Genomic DNA, 17594 nt, shown 5'->3' on the forward strand with positions numbered 1-17594 from the left:
TTTTTCAGCTGCTCTGCCAGCCTGAACAATATACTTTTTTAAAATGCTAAATGCTTTCATTGAATAGTGGATTCCATTGAGCATATTGAAAATATAATTATGTGAAAATGGCCTGTTTTGTCCACAGTCTTGAGAGTTGGGTCCAAACAAGGCACTAACCGTATACTAATGTTTACAATAACTGAAACTTTTTATCCTTATTTTTATGCTATTTAAAACTTTGAAGGAAACAAGTTGAGTTGGTATATATTGCAGGTAGTTTATAAGGAATGTGTGTATATGGTACCTGTCGTTGGCCAGTTTTCCTGGCCTGTGTCCAGTGTTTCTAACAGATTGCTATACCTATTTTAAATGATTACTTGATATTTACAAAATTTGCATACCCATCTAAAATGTATTCTTTTCTTTGAAGTCTTTACTAAGCAACATATTCTTCATAAGACTATTTAGGGCACATTATTTTTCTTTTCCTATTATCTAACAAAGAAAAAATATCATTTGAAGTTAATATTAAAAAAAAGTGAGTTTTGCTTCACGATACAAGCTAAAAACTTCACCAGATGTCAACTTCTTTCAGATTATTGGGTAACTCACTGTAAGTGTGATTTTTGCTCTTAAATAAAATGGAGATTATAAAAAGGTTAAATTTGAATTTAAATGATTAGCTCAATTTAATAGAATTTAGCATTGGTTTAAAAACTAAATTTGTTGTACATTTCAACTTTTTTTGTGATAAAATACTAAGTTAAATAAAATAGAAGTTTAAAGTGATAGAAATTATCACATTTTTAGAATTCTATAAAATGAGAATAGCTATGATGCAAGATAGTACATTTTCAAATTCATTCTTGTTACATGATATCTCATATATATTAAGGATATTTATGTTTATCTTAATAAATTAATAATCTCAGTATCTGCTTAATATGATATTCATGTTTATTCCCTGTTCTGTATTTATTAGAATGACTCTTCCATTCAAAAATCACAATTTCCCTCATACAGCCTTGATCAATAAACATCAAAACAATCATTTCCCATTGTAAGATCAATATCATCTGTTGGTCATACGACAACACAGAAGAGAGAGAATCATCACCATGTCATGGTCATGGCCAGGCTTTAAAATTAACTCCTCATTGTAAGCATCATTTTCTTAGATGTTTTAAAAGTGAGAATTAGGATTAGACAATAAAGTCCTTGGTTCCAGCCGCCTACCTCCCATTGGCCGCCACTAGCCTATTCTTAGTTTATGTCATCTGGTCTTGCTTTAAATGCCATCGATATAGGGAATGGACTCCTTATGGCAAATTATTTTATTGCCTAATAGATTTCTGAGTGGAAACAAAAAAACTTCCTTAATCTTTGTTCTATATTTTTCTTAACTTCCTTTTTTTGTTGTTTTTGATGAACAGAATTTTGAATAAAGAGAAAGCATTTTTGGAAAACCTTTCACAGGTTTACATTGTTAGCTTAAAATGTATAGTTCTTGGAAATCGAATGAATTAAGAAGTGTTGATTTTTATTATTTACAATCTGATGTTAAGATGTGTATTTGTTTAATGCATTGCTCACCTTTTATCTGTTCAAAAGATAATCAATACATCTTCAATGATTTCATCATTTAGCAGTAGCAATCAAAGAGGAATATAAACGTGTCACAGGTTTGTGATTTTGTAAAAGCTGCAGGGCTGTCTCTTAGTGTTTACATATTCTCTGTACTCCTTTACCTGAAGCTGTGCTGGGTGAGATTTGAGAGAAGAATTATAGCCACACACTCAAGTGCCTTCAGTTAAGGCTGTGTCAGCATTTCTGTAAAGAATCTCATTTCTGTCTTAGCCATAAGCATTATTGTGGGTTTGAAGTTGGCATTTAATATCTTGATTTGGGAGTCAGTTATTTTGAAACTGCCTTAAAGAATTGGTTCAAGTGATTTTGTGTGCTCACCCGTGTGAGGTTCCTCTCTATGCATTTCTTCAGTATTCAAGATGGTGACTTAACACACTGATTTGTATAGTATTGTCTTGGTGGCTCAATTAACAGGCAAAATCCTTTAGTTTTTACTTGCATGAAGGATATAACTAAAGTTGTTACATGTTTGAATTATTTTGATTATCTTTTCCTAATTAAATATTTTACTGCCGTAAGATTTTGTAACATGATTAAATTATTGATTATTTCAATTTCAGGCTCCCTAGTCATTGTTTTTATGAGTCTTTATTTACTAACAGTCTATTTAAGTTTTTTATTATTTGTGACATGACCAATGGTGTAGTTGACAGCTCCATTCATTATTTTAAAATCCTTTTCAGAATCAAAGGTATCTAACAGTTTACAGTATAGATTTTCACGTTATAGAAAAATTATGATGATTGAAAATTTTTATTTCATGTTCATTTTAATTTGTGAAAATCTAGATTAAAAATTCTCAGACACTTGTTTGGTTCATTATGCTATAAGGTTGGTATTCAATAAGCAACTGTCTCTTTATAGAACCTCTTAAAAATGAAAGTTTTATTACATAAACCCAAGTGCTACAGGAAATGTTTTTCTTTTAGCTAGTCAAATCATCTAAGAAATTCACATAGTTGTCTTGCAATTTACCATTCTTGTCAATTTTTCTTTTCTTAGATAAATGGATCTATGTTAAGACATTTCAGAAACTTCAACTTCAGTGACAATGCTGTGTTAGATTTGTGTATACATACCCATTTTCAAGTGTATTTCATGTAATTGATGATATTCTTTTCTCTCAACAAGACTAGAAGATAGAGAAGGGCATTTTTAAATGTTTCCATTCATAGATTAGGTAGAACAAATAATTTGGTATTGAAAGACTTGGATTTGTGTAACATTGTGGAATAGTGGTAAAGATAGCTGCCTTCCAAAAGGCTTGTGTTCTGTTTCTAAATAAATCAAACATTCAACAGATAATTTACTATTTGCTTTGACCTAAACTTTCTACTGAGACTGGATGAAATAGTGAGGACATAACAGGAAACAAAATAGATTTGGTCACAGTTGAGAGTGTTTGTGTGTTGTGTGCCTTGGTGGGTCATCCTACAGCCTCAGAGCTCTCATCTATAAAATGAAGTCATTAATGACACTCTTATCTCTCTTTTCTTTTTTAAATATAATATACAGTATTTATGAATTTTCCTTCTTCTGTTCACATCTTTAGTTATTTACAACTTAAAATATATCTTACATACAAACATAATTGTTTGAAATATAAATTTCCTATAGGGGTAAAGTTAACCACATCACAAATGATAAATTCACTTAGAAGTAGAATCAAAACACAAAAAGACTTATTACTGTTATCTTTGCTTATGGGAAAGGAAAATGTAGTGAAACTATGCAAAGGGAATTGATGAACACTTAACACATGTAATCAGCAAAATCAATAAAATTTAAATTAAAATGGTACATTCCAGGTTTACCCCTCTTTATGCTGTTTTTAAATCACAGACTACTAACATCTAGTCATTGCTTCAATTTAAATAAAAAGCAAATTACTCTCAGTTAAATTCTAATTATTAAGATAAGCAAATTTATAGAATAATAGTGCTATTTAGCCAGAAAACTGGCCTGTGACTTTTGTATGACTCAGTAGAATATAATCCATTTTAATCAAAAATACTTTTAATTAACTTCAAAAATCTCAAGAGTTCATTTATAAAGGTTTAAAATAAAACCAACAAGAAACTGACGAGTGAGACCTGTCAGAGATGGAGAAAAATCTCCAAGGATTGTAACTTTGGAGATAACCCAAGTGAAACAGAAAGACTTGACTGGTCCCAGGGTTCAGTTTAACTGTAAGCACTGCAAATGTCTCTACAAAGAGACCATGATGTTGTGATATTGCTATTTTTTAATTTGCCAAACAGTGATTGTAAGGTCATTAAAAATACTTGTGTAAGTCTCTTCATATAAGAATATGTACAATTAAGATTTTCAAGCATTGTCATATATAATGACGGTTTTTAAGTCTCATCAGTTTTACCTAAAGTTACGTAACATGGATATTTATTCTCTCAAAACTGTAACACTAGAAATAGTGCAGATTATTCAAAGGGAATAAAACACATGGTAGTTTCTATGGCAGATAAACCATGATTTCTGTTCCAGAATTCTATTCCTCAAGTGTGTGTAGGCTTAACTAGTGAAAAAAGTTGATAAGTGAAAGAATCTGTATATTTTGAGTGGATAAAGTATACGATAAGTAAGTAGGGACTGTAGAGAACTCTTTACCATCTTGTAGTAATGCTAACAATAATATTTATTAAAAAGGTTTGCATTTCATCAGTCCAAACAAGACATGATTGGAGTAGTTTAAGGAGTAAGGCTATGAAAATGGAAGGAGAAGTGAAGTTTTCAAAGGCATAGTTCCATAGTTTTGAAGTTACCTGTTGTTTCCATATTGGAGACTCTCCTATTTGTCCCCACTCTGCAGAACCCAAGCCCATCTCTCTATAATTTGCTGTCCATTTTGACTTGGACATTTTACTACCCATGCATACCCAAAGCCACACACACACACACACACACACACACACCTTTCCTGAACAGATGCCTTCCACTCTTCAGGGAGTCAGATCTTGAAGTCACCATCTCACTCTTTTGTATGCCTTGAGTGTTTGTGCTAAGACTAGTGGCTTATATAAAACACTGCATAGTTTACAAAATTCTTTGCTATAAGATTTTATGGTTCATCTTCATGTCAGCTCTGAGAGGTAAGGCAAGCCATAGTTGGCTGCATCCTCTTTACAGGTGAAAAAAACAGACTCACCAAAGGTTTCAGAGACAGACTGTAAGCTGCACAAATGGTAAAACTTGAATTTTCCACACCCAGTCTAGCTCTTTCTTCATAGCAACAACCATGTGCAGCATACTGAGGCATGCATAATGAATACCATCTTTTTAGACACTCATCATTGACACCCAGAATGATGGATTTTGGGGGCATTTTTTGAAACATCTCACTCTACACAGCAACTTCTCTTAAGTAGAATGTCAGCCCATTTTTTCTTAGGGTTATTTAAAAAAATATTTATTTGAGCAGCCTAGAGACAAATAGAAAGACAGCCTCCATTCTCTAGTTGACTCTCGAAATGCCCACAATAGTAGGGAACAAAGCCTAGAGCCAGGAATTCAGTCCATGTCTCCCACATGGGTAGCAGGGGGCCAGTTACTTTAATCGTCATTGCTGCCTCCCAGGGTCTGCATTTGCAAGAAGCTGGAATCAGGAGTGGAGCTGGGAATTGAACTCAGGTTTGATGATAGGAAACACAGGCATATTAACCGTAGACTAACTGGCTGCTCATCTCAGGGATATTTTAAGCAAGTTTTGCCATAATATGAAACAAGTTAAATAGAACAAATGGGTTCTTGGTGTGTTCCTTAATCTGTAGTTCAATTTAGAATGTAACTTCATAGAGTCAAGTTGCACAGCGTTTCAGTTTTTAATGCAATTTTTCTATTAAACTGATGTCCAAGTAATGTGGCTCTAGTTAGAATCAGCCAAGGATTTGAGAATTCCTTCCATTTCCCAGGATCTCATCTTAATCACTCAGATTGAAAAGATAAGTAGGAGAGAATGGGGTTTGAGGGCCACTTAACTCTGCTTTTCTAGTGGACAAGAGGGATTATGAGAAGGAGCTGCTGTGCATATGAGGCCGTGTAGATAGGAGGTGTCCACACTTGTGCAGAATTTGAGAACATAAAAATACAATGTAGTTTTACTAGTAGCATACTTGCTCTTGCTTTTTTCTCTTTCTCACTTAAAAATTATTTATTTATTTGAAAAGGTAGATTTACAGAAAGAGAGAGAGAGAGAGAGAGAGAGAGAGAATATGAATATCTTGCATTCACTGATTCACTTCCCAAATGGCTGCAATGGCCCAACAGGGGGCCAGGCTGAAGTCAGAAGCCTGGAACTCCATCGGGGTCTCCCATGAGGGTGGCAGGGACATAAGCACTTGACCTATCCTCTGCTGCCTGCCCAGATGCATTTTCGGAGAGCTAGGATGGAAGGGGATTAGTCAGGAATCAAACCGGTGCCCATATGGGATGCATGTGTCACAGGTGCGGTTTAACCAACTCTGCAACAATGCCGGCCCATCTTTCTCACTTAATATGAAAATATAAATTTCATTGTAAAGGTTACACACTGTGGTGGATGTTATTGTTTTTCTGCTTATATCCTTTTGGAGGAACTAGCTTTGCAAGAATACACTCAAAGCTGTACAATACCATTCATTTCTGTTGAGGAGCTCTCGACCAATGACTGATAGATGCCAGAATGTGAAAAGTCCAACTCCCTTGTCAGGCATTCTAGCAACTCTGAGTCCTGACTGTGACTGGAATGTCCCTGCAAGAGCAGCTGAAGCCATCCTCTGCAGGACTTTGCCTCAGATCCCACACTTCCACAGCTTTCTCCCATTCTCTCTTGCTGCCCCACTCTTTTGCCAGGCTTCCCTGGATGCCTTTTCATTAGAAATCACTTTCACTCACTCAAATACTTGTCTTAGTGTCTTAGTGTCCTCTTCCGGGGAACCTAAGCTCTCTGTTTTTTTTTTTTTTTTTTTTTAATATTCAGTAAAGTTTAAAATAATTATCCTCACCCTTACCTACTTGCTGGCACTTCATACTGACATTGAGAGATCATCACTCTCAGTGGTTTAATGTCTATCCTTCCAGGTAGTATGGATATGTGTGTTTTTATCATGATGATGTCATGAACAACATAATGTTCTCTCATGTGTTTTTTAAGAATAATTATTCTTGGGACCAGTGCTGTGGTGTAGCAGGTAAAGTTGCCACCTGCAGTGCTGGCATCCCATATGGGCACCGGTTCAAGTCCTGGCTGCTCCACTTCCAATCCAGCTCTCTGCTATGGCCTGGGAAAGACCTTGAGCCTCTGCACCCATAGGGAAGACCTGGAGGAAGCTCCTGGCTCTTGGCTCCTGCCTTCAGATCAGTGCAGCTCCAGCCGTTGCAGCCTATTGGGGAGTGAACCAGCCAATGGTAGACCTCTCTCTCTCTCTCTCTCTCTCTGGGAAGTGAACCAGCCAATGGAAGACCTCTCTCTCTCTCTCTCTCTGTCTTTTTCTCTTTCTCTCTGCCTCCCCTTCTCTCTCTGTGTAACTCTGCCTTTCAAATAAATAAATAAATCTTTAAAAAAGTTATATATTCTAGCCATTTTTATACAATACAGAGCAGTTGTATTTTTGAAGGTTCACAGTATTTCATAGCAGTGCTGAGCTGTAATATATTACTTAATCCTCTTACATTTTGATTTCTTTGGTAATTTGTAAGTATATCTGTAAAATAAATTCCTAGAGTTATGAATGCTAGTTCCATGCTGCAAATACACAATTTGAAATTTGATAAAAATACTTTTTCCTTAAAAGTGTCAGTGTGTGGTAGTATTACTCTCAGTATCTGTGCATGCCGTATTCCTAAGGGACAATTTTTTTTAAATGTTGTCCATCTATTACATGAAAATACCTCTGTTTGTAAAATGTGATATATGTTACTTACTAAGAATGTAAAATATGCTTTCATATCTAGTAACTCTTTGTATTTTTCATTTTTTTAAATTGCCCTTTCAAAAATTTCCAAATTTTTCAATTTTTTTTTATAACCTTTAAACTTTTACAGTTTCCTTTTAGTATTGTTCTGGCACAATTGTTATTTTATTATTCCTAGATATTTTATACATTATGAGGTTTTTATGGATATCTTTTTTATGCCTGACATTTTAAAATTGGTTTTTGCTGGATTATAAGGAAAACTATTTATTTTTGCATATTTACGTCTGTTCTGTTTCTGAACTATACTATTAGTTCTAATAATTTTTATTTGATTATGCTGGATTTTATGTCTAGACAATCATATTACCTTGTAATAATCTTATATTTGGCTCTTTCTATTGAATATTCTGTCTCATGTTAAATTTATTCTCCTAGTATACTGGATAAAACCTTCAAAATATCATTGAATAAAACTGAAGTTGGGCAGTTTTTCATGTTTTAAACTTTGATGTAAATTTTACTAGATATCAGCTGTGCTTTTAGTTTCTGAAAAATCTATCAAATCAAGAGTATACTTTTATATTCCACAGTAAATTTACATCCAGAGTTGAAATTGACTTCAGATACATTTTAGCATCTCTCATAGTAATCATTTAATTTTTAAAACTTAATCTGTTTATCTTTCTTACTTATAAATAGGACCCCTAATATTAAGCTGGAATTGTCTTATCTTAATATAGTGACATGAATATATATGTGTTTTTATGTTATTAGTATTTTATTTATGAATTTTGTGTCTATATTAATTAGTGAAATATAGCTAAACTGAAACAGAACAGGTTTTTGCATCAGGATTGTGCCAAGATCGTAATTAGAAAGTCATGTATTTTTCCCCTCACTCAGTTATAGGAGAAGTTAAAATAGTTGAGAATTATTTTTCACTTGTTTGTTGAGAATCATCATAATCCATTTGAGCCTTTTTGTTTTGAGAGATGAGATCTTTTATAAATCTTTTATGTACTGTATGACTACTTATACATTCAGATTTTTTTCTTAAATTTAAATTTTATTTGTTTAAAACTTGGCACATGTTTGTGAATCTTCATATTTATTCACCATAAGATTATATATACTACTACCTGAATTTTAAAAAACATATTATATATCTATGAATTTATGACATGCATTTCCCCCAAGTTTATATGAATTGTTTTAGGACACCAGTGGCTAGAATACCACCTTCATTCTCTAAGTCTAGTACTATAATAGAAGGCCTCTGTGGTACATTCCATGGCGAAGTTCCAGAGTAGTTATCAAGTTAAGAGGTGAGCGTCCTAAGCCCTGGCCACTTTCTGCTCAGCAGGGGCCATTGCAGTTTCCTGGGAGCTACCCAGCTCCTGCGGCTCTAAGCTTAGTAGTGGGAAGGGGTGTGTGGTAGTGTTAAACCTCAGCTTCTTGCTCAGGTGCTGTTCTCTTTTGCTTGTGTTTGCTTACAGCCTAATTAGCATGCTTGGCTTTTCAATCATTCTGAGTCATTCATTTTTTTTACATTTTGCAGAGATTCTCAAATTTTGTAAACTCTTCTGGCATCCTTTCCTCTTTCTAGTACCCTTTGCATTCATGTTTATTTTTGCATTTCTGTTTCATTTCCTTGAGATTTGGGGAGAGAGGAAAGCTGAAGGCATTCACTCCTCTGTCCTCATTGCAACTGGAAATCTTGTAGTCATTTTTGGCTCATCTTTCCTCATTCCCTATAATATCCATTCAGTCACAAAATCCTGTGACATTTTCTTCCAAATCCCGCTGTAAAATGGCTTTTCCTCTCCATCCCCAGTCATTTCATCATTACCACAGCCTCCTGTCTTATTCCATCATGAGCCCTCTAAATTCATTCCATGTCCTACAGAAGCATCTTTCTTAAATTCTCCTTTGATTTATTATGCCACTCCACTATCAAGAATGAGATTGTGATTCTTTTTTTCTTAACACATTGACTCTAAATTCCTCTTCCTGGCTTTCCCAGACTAAAATTTCTCATCCCGTATTCATTATGTACTCTTAACTGCAGCCAGGCCTGTGTCCTTAATTTTCTGTAAATACTTGAGAGTGAAGGAAAAAGCATAGGTTTTGATGTCAGACTGACTTGGATTCTGCAGCTTTCTCTGGCATGGTGGACAAGCTAATAAATCTACTCATCTTGATTTCTTTCCTCCTAAGAGAATGGTGATTATAACTGTCTCATAGAATTACACGCAAAAATGTAAATTGCCTGACATACATCATTAGCTTAACAAGTGTCCCATTTTCCTCTCCACCTGTATAAGCTTAGATTCTTTGTGTACAAGCAACAGGAACTGACTCTTACTGACTTAATGAACACATTCATTAAAATGAATCAGTGCACAGGAAAGACTGGAGACTCCAGCATGTGTCTACAACAGAATCCACGGTCTAGATATCAGGAAATTGTCAATTAGCCAAAATAGTGAATAAATGCCAACTGTTCTTTTTCCTTCTCTAATCCTTGCTTCACATCGCTGAAGATGCCAAGTCCTAGTTGAGTGAGTCTGGTTGACCTCAGTAATTGGCCTTGGCTTGAGAGGGGCATGATACTTTGATGGATATTCTAGACATCCTGTGGAATCAGTGCTAGCAATTCCTATGAGAGAACTTGTGATCAGCACTCTTGCTAAAGAAGGAGCTCTGTTAGAGAAAAAGACCTAAACAACTACAGAGAAGACTGATTCCAACTTTCTACTCATACACTTCAAAGACACCATCAGAAACAAGGGACAAAGAGAAAACAGAACAGCCTACTTTAAAAGAAACTAATAATACAAGAAACGGACTATAATTTTTAAAATTCCAGTTAGTTTTCTCATAGTCAATAGGAAACTGTGTCTTGAAAATAAGAACAGGTTCTTATGAATAAAGATCAACTGGGGAACAAGAAAGAATTCTTTGAAATCAAATGTGGAACCAGCAAAATAAAAAGTCCAGAGGAATGCTAAAATGAATGGGGATAAAGCCAAGGTTGATGAACTCAGGAAGTTCCTATAATATATAATGAAAAGGGCTGGCGCCGCGGCTCACTAGGCTAATCCTCCACCTTGCAGCTCCGGCACACCGGGTTCTAGTCCCGGTTGGGGCGCCGGATTCTGTCCCGGTTGCCCCTCTTCCAGGCCAGCTCTCTGCTGCGGCCAGGGAGTGCAGTGGAGGATGACCCAAGTGCTTGGGCCCTGCACCCCATGGGAGACCAGGATAAGTACCTGGCTACTGCCATTGGATCAGCGCGGTGCGCTGGCCACAGCGCGCTGGCCATGGCGGCCATTGGAGGGTGAACCAATGGCAAAGGAAGACCTTTCTCTCTGTCTCTCTCTCTCTCACTGTCCACTCTGCCTGTCAAAAAAATTTAAAAAAAATTAAATATATAATGAAAAGACCAAAACGAGAAATATGTTAGAAGAATTGAAAACACAGAAGATAAAGCAGGGAGACGAATGGAGAGCTTCAGGAAAGGTGACAGAGGCAATGAGAGAGAAGATATAGTCAAAGACACGGAATAGGCCAACCTGAAAAATTCATAATGAAATTTCTGCACTCAAATGGAAAAAATTCAAGAATCCTAGTAGTTTTCAGAGAAACATGATAGATTACAGACAAAGCAAACACCTCTGGTTAACCACACTGGATGTTAGAAGCAGTAGAGTGCCTTCAAAGTTCTGACAGAAAAGGAATACTGAACTGACAGCCAAATTGCCAATCAAATATGAAGGGAAAGGAAGAGAATGAAGAGGGGGAGAAATTCAGAGAAGGCAAAATGACATTTGGACCACACAGGACTCTCAGGGAGGTTACTGCTGGAAAAATCCTCAGAGATACTTCAAGCAAGAAAGGGATGCAAGACAGAGGGATGATGTGGGATGCATTTGCAGTTTAGCCTCTGATGCTCAGAAGTCAGGGGTTCCAATTTCTCCTGTGGCACAGTCATATGTGGCTCTACAGGGTGTTCCATTCAAATAAGCTCACTGTTATGAATGTATTTATTAGTGTGCTGTATTTGAAGTGGATTTTTACACAAAGCATGAATAATTCAAATATAGTTTAAAAGTGGAGCATAATATAAAAATACTGATGAACTAATATAAAATAATAGAAATTTGGAGGTAAAGATAATACAAGGGGTAAAGGGAGGTGAACATGCCAAGTTCTTTATCTTGCATATTAAGAAGCTATTAGAACTCACTAATATTAATAAATTTTAAGAAAAATGTTGTCTTAAAAGTTACCAATCACTAAAAGAATTCAAAGTAATATAGCAAGCCTTCTGTAAATAAATTTGATTGAGTTTTTATTGTTTTTTAAAATTAGCTTTTAACAAATTCAATATGGTTTGTAGAACCAATCCTAAGAACATAATGATATTCCCTTCCCTCTCACTCATACCCTCTAAACTTGATTGTTTTCATATATTCTGTAATTTATATGTATTAGAAAATAAATTTAAATTATCATCTAAAATGACACATTTTTTCCCTTAAAATGTGACTTTGTATTTTATCTCAAAATGCATTTATATTTTCTCTAATATTTCTGACAAATGGTTATTAATCTGTAAATTTGAAAATAAAAGTGATCTTTTTTAAAAGGTTTTTTTATTTATTTACTTGAGAGGTAGAGTTACAGATAGTGAGAGGGAGAGACAGAGAGAAAGGTATTCCATCTGTTGGTTCACTCGCCAGTGGCTGCAACGGCCAGAGCTGCACTGATCCGAAGCCAGGACCCAGGTGGTTCTTCCCATTCTCCCATGCTGGTGCAGGGGCCCAAGGACTTGAGTCATCTTCCACTGCTTTCCCAGGCCATAGCAGAGAACTGGATTGGAAGAGGAGCAGCCGGGACTAGAACCAGCGCTCATATGGGTTGCCGGTACTGCAGGCGGAGAATCAACCCACTGAGTCACAGTGCCGGCCCAATAAAAGTGATCTTTTTAGTAGGGCTGGCTGTCCAGTGGGGTGAAGACAAGCACATGATGCTATGGGTTCTCCTCCATTACCAGTGAGGTAGGTTTATCAGTCTCAGCACCATTGTTCATTTTGCCCCAAATAATTGCTTGTTGAGGGAATGGATTGACCAGTGCATTGCAGGATGTGAAATGTCGTCCCTGGCCTCTCAGCACTAGATGCTGGTGACACACTCTCTCACTGTGACAACCAAAAAATGGCTCCGGACGTTGCCAAGAGTACCCTGGGGGAAGAATGGCCCTAGTCACTTCAGTGGGTCATTTCTGGCTGTACGAGAAGCTGAACCAAGAGACCTCTTTGGCCCTTCTCAATTGTATGCTTTGTCCTTGAACTGTTGGGAAGGGGATTAACATTTTATATCGAGATGATTTCTTTCTTAATACTTTTGTTTTTCTAACTAAGGCAAATTTCCTTCACTTCACTTCAGTTCAGCCAGTATTTTCAGGTGCCAACTATTTCAGGCTCTGTGCCCAGTGCACACATCTCTTTTTGACAAATTTTCCATTTTAAGGGAAATAAATGATGAATGAACCCCCTGATATTCCTTGTCTGGATAAGGAATTCCCTAGTAGAAATTGTCACACATTCATTTTGCCTCAGGTACAGTTGTTAGGGCTGGCTCAAAAAGTTTTAGTAAAACCTTCTAATTTCCATGTTTTAAAGTATGGTAATGAGGAACATTACTTTGTAGGAAGACAGTAAATAAAACTGAAAATGACAGTCATAAACAGTGGTTGGCTAATAAAAATGTGACCTAAATCCCACCTTATTGGCATATTTGTTACAATTAAGATGTACCAGGATAATATTCTTTAGTTAATCACAAACCCAGATTTTATATTTTTAATAACAAAACAAGGGGAAGTAGTTTTGAGTGTAAAATTTTATTCAGTTTTTGAGATTTTTGCAAGTGGCTTAAAATTAATAATTTTACTGCTTAGGAACTAGATTGCAGTTCCTTTTTGTCAAAAAAATTTGGAATTTTTGTGATTATGCAACTGTCAACTATGAATTACTTGATTTTAATAAATGATATGCAACAACTTTCTTTTATACTGGCATGCAATTTTAATTGAGTTTTCCTTTTAAGGAAATTCTCATTTCTAAAAAAAATATATCTGTGAAGATCCCTATGAGAGCTGTGTCTCATCCCTTTAAAATAAGCATGGTGATAAAATCACAGCTGGTGATACAACTTGAAAGATAATATATTTTTATGAAATTAGAGCTGTGTATAAATAACAGCCTTACTTACCTGGGTTAAGTCTGAGAATCCCAGTGCACTGTAGCTGGGTGGCTGTTACATGCCTTCATTTTTTTCTCCCAGAAACCTTTTATTTACATTATACAAACTTTCATAAATACAACTTTAGGAATATAGTGATTCTTCCCACTGTACCCACCCTCCCACCAACACTCCTATCCTACCTTTCTTCCTCCTCCCTCTCCTATTTCCATTCTTTTTTTTTTTTTTTTTTTTTGTAAAAATGCTGCATGTTTTAATCCAAGAAATGAACAGTTCACAAGCAACCCAGAATAGGTGCCAGCAGTTCGCTCCGAACAGCCGCAGCAGCCGTTCAGCCCTGCAGAATCACGCTGTCCAGTGCTTCCTGAGATGCTCCTTCAGCTGAGGAATGGAAGGCAGCTGCTGCTGGCACTCGTGACAACGAAGGGGCAGCTTCAGGAGCTCAGAGGTCCCATCTCGGACAGTCACTCCGCCAGCCTCTTGCACCATCCCGATCACAGCTTGTGATTCTAGGAAGTATTCTGTATTGAAAGAATTCCAGTGTTTTTTATTTTTAAGGCAAGGAGAATCAAAATCCTGGCTGATCACATGAAGGTGTACATGGCTCATGCTAGGAATGGCGTGGTAGCCCAGTCGGAAGCGAAGTTTGCTGGACCCAAAATCTGCAATCACCTTTTCCCCTACAGTGTGCATATGCTTGAGGAGTTCAAGGTGTTCCCTGGTCACAGCCTTCAGACTGGAAATGGAGGCCCATGGTAAGACCAGCCAGTGGTAACGGGCCTTCGGATATTTATCCTTAATCACTACCACCTGCTCATCTTTGTAGACCTAGCAGAGAGGCACAAGAGAAGAAAACAGACATCTGCATTTTGGGGTCCTGCATTGAAATCTTCAAGCCTTGACTCCAGTGACCCAAAGGTTCCTGCTTCACCTTCACATATCCCTTGTTACACTCCGCTTTCAACTTGCTGTCGAGAACATTTCTTATCAGTGATCTTGGTCTCTGGGCTGCGTCCAATCACAACTGCTTCCAAATGTGGAAGTTTGATTCGCTGGTGCTGGCTGTCCTGTCTCACCAACCAGCACACCCGCATTGTCGATCTACTACATGCCTTGTGACATTCCAGCGCCAATAAAAAGACATGAGCTGTCTTCAAAAGGTTCAGGGTCGCTCGGCGACACAGAGCGATGCGCTCACGTTACTCCAGCCGTGCCTCACCTCCTATTTCCATTCTTATTTTTTACTAAGATCCATTTTCCATTAACTTTATACATAGGATTAACTCTATGCTAATTAAAGGCTTCAACAAATAGTATGAAAAATAACAACTATTCCTCACCAGTTTTTTATTTCTCTTTTGATTTCTTCAGTGACCCACTGTTCATTCAGGAGCATGTTATTCAGTCTCCATGTGTTTGCATATGTTCTAGAGATTCTTAAGTTGTTGGTTTCCAGCTTAATTCCATTGTGTTCAGAGAAGATGCATGGTGTGATTTTTGATTTTTTTTTTTAATTTGCTGAGACTTGCTTTATGATCTACCTGTGGTCTATCCTAGAGAAAGTTCCATGCACTGGTGAGAAGAATGTGTATTCTGCAACTGTAGGATGAAAAGTTCTGTAGAGATCCATTAGGTCCATTTGTTCTATAGTATCAATTAACTGTTATTCCTTGCTGATTTTTCTAGTTGATCTGTCCATTGCTGAAAGTGGAGTATTGAAGTCCCCCATTACTATTGTATGGAAGTCTATGTCTCCTTTTAGATCTATTAACATTTCTTTTAAATAGCTAGATGCCCTGTAATTAGGTTTGTTTACATTTATTATAGTCACATCTTCCTGTTGGATTGATCCCTTAATCATTACATAGTGCTCTTCTTTGTCTCTTATAGCAGCTTTTGTGTTAAAAATCTATTCAGTCTGATATTAGGATGGCTGCATCAGCTTTTTTTTTGGTTTCTGTTAGCATGGGATATCTTTTTCCATCCTTTCACTTTCAGTCTGCTTGTATCTTTTTTGGTGAGATGTGTTTCTTGTGGCACCAAATAGATGGGTTTTGTTTTTAATCCATTCAGCCTGACTGTCTCTTTTAACCAGCTTTGAGGCCATTTACATTCAAGGTGACTATTGATAGGTAATGACTTTGCCCTGCTAGTTTTCCATAAATATTCCTACTGTTTACTCTGGATTCCTTTTGTACTTTTACTGGGAGATTTTTTGCCTTCACCTTCTTTCATAGTGATGGTGGTGTTTCTGTGTTTCTGTGTGTAGCACATCCGTAAGCATCTTTTGAAAGACTGGATGAGTGGTGACAGTTTCTTTCAATTTCTGTTTGTACTGAAAGGTCTTTATTTCACCTTAATTCATAAATGTGAGCTTTGCAGGGTACATTATTCTAGGTTGACAGTTTTTTTCTCTTAAGACTTGGAATATATCTCGTCATTCTCTCCTACCCTGTAGGGTTTCTGATGAGAATTTTTCTGTGAGTCTAATTGTAGATTCTCTGAAAGTAATCTGAAATTTCTCTCGTGCATATTTTAGAAATTTTCTATATGTTTTATTGTGGAGAGTTTGACTACAATGTTTTGTGGTAAATATCTTTTCTGGTCATGTCTATTAGGATTTCCATGTGCTTCCTGTACTTTGCTGTCCCTTTTTCTCTCCAAATTGGGGAATTTTCTGTAGTTATTTTTCGTGAAAAAGGACATCTAAACCATTCTCTCTTTCCACACCTTTAGGAAATCTTAAGACCTATATGTTGGGTCGTTTGATCATATCCCATCGATCTCCAACACTGTTTTTTTTAGTATTCTAATTTCTTCTCTGTTGTCTTCTAACACAGATTTTCTTTCTTCTGCCTCACCAAGTCTGTTTTCAAGACTTTCCACCACATTTTTTATTTGATCTATTGAATTATTCATCTCTAATATTTCATTTTGATTTCTCTTTAACACCTCAATTTCACTGGAAAAATGTTCTTTCATGTCATGTATGGATTTCTTTAATCCATGAATTTGCTTCTAATTACTTCTGAGTAATCCTTTGATCAATTTTTTGAATTCTGTTTCCGGCATTTCTTCCATCTCTTCATTTTCACATTCTAGTATTGAAGTGTTGTGTTCCTTTGGAGGTATCATGTTGTCTTCCTTAGTCTTATTTTTTGAATTGCTGCATTTATTTTTAGGCATTTCTGGAGATACTTGTTGGTGTTGTGTTTTGTTGTTTTTCCCTGTGATGGCTTTTGTCTTTGGACTGTGCTTCTGTGGATTAATGGAATGTCTGCTCTTTCAGTGGTATTCCCTGAGGTGTATGCTGAGTGTGGCCAGAGAGCTCTGTTCATCGCTCCATGGTGAGGGAGTGTCCAAGGTGATACCACTGAGCGTGGTAAATATCCTCTTCCTCCTCCACCCCCCCTCCCTCCTGCCCACCACTGCTCTGTTTGCATAGTCTCATACTTACCTCCTCTCCTCCATGGAAACCAATGCTTGTTCACTGCTGAAAGAACCATAAGAAAGATCTGTGTTGTCCTTGGTGTTAGGCACAGATCCCACAGCAGTGACCCTCACCAGGGAATCAGGGAGCCCTGAGTATGTGGAACTGCCCACAATGACTACCTGAAGATCCTGCCAAACCCTGTGCTTTCACATGCAGCGGCAGTGTTTTCGCAGTCCCAGCACACAAGTCTCCCACAGTCATGAGCACTCAGCCCCCTGTCAGTTCTCCCAGTCAGACTCAGGCATCTCCTGTTGGCTGGTTGCTGGGCACATGGACACAAGCTGGAACAGCTGTTA

General features: G+C 36.8%; 1 protein-coding gene and 1 pseudogene across 2 annotated transcripts in view; one reads left to right on the forward strand and one right to left on the reverse strand.

Moving 5' to 3' along the window:
* NXPH2 (neurexophilin 2) overlaps window positions 1-17594 on the forward strand; it is a 127058-nt gene that overhangs the window by 2904 nt on the left and 106560 nt on the right. The gene's annotated exons all lie outside the window — the stretch shown is intronic.
* LOC103348750 (aprataxin-like) lies at window positions 14023-15048 on the reverse strand (annotated as a pseudogene). Its single transcript, XR_016231573.1, has 2 exons — window positions 14670-15048; window positions 14023-14635 (listed from the first exon to the last, which is right to left on the reverse strand). The product of XR_016231573.1 is annotated as an aprataxin-like (transcript).

Source organism: Oryctolagus cuniculus, chromosome 3 (assembly GCF_051225735.1).
Source record: "Oryctolagus cuniculus isolate XC-2025 breed Fujian yellow rabbit chromosome 3, ASM5122573v1, whole genome shotgun sequence".
Taxonomy (NCBI): Eukaryota; Metazoa; Chordata; class Mammalia; order Lagomorpha; family Leporidae; genus Oryctolagus; species Oryctolagus cuniculus.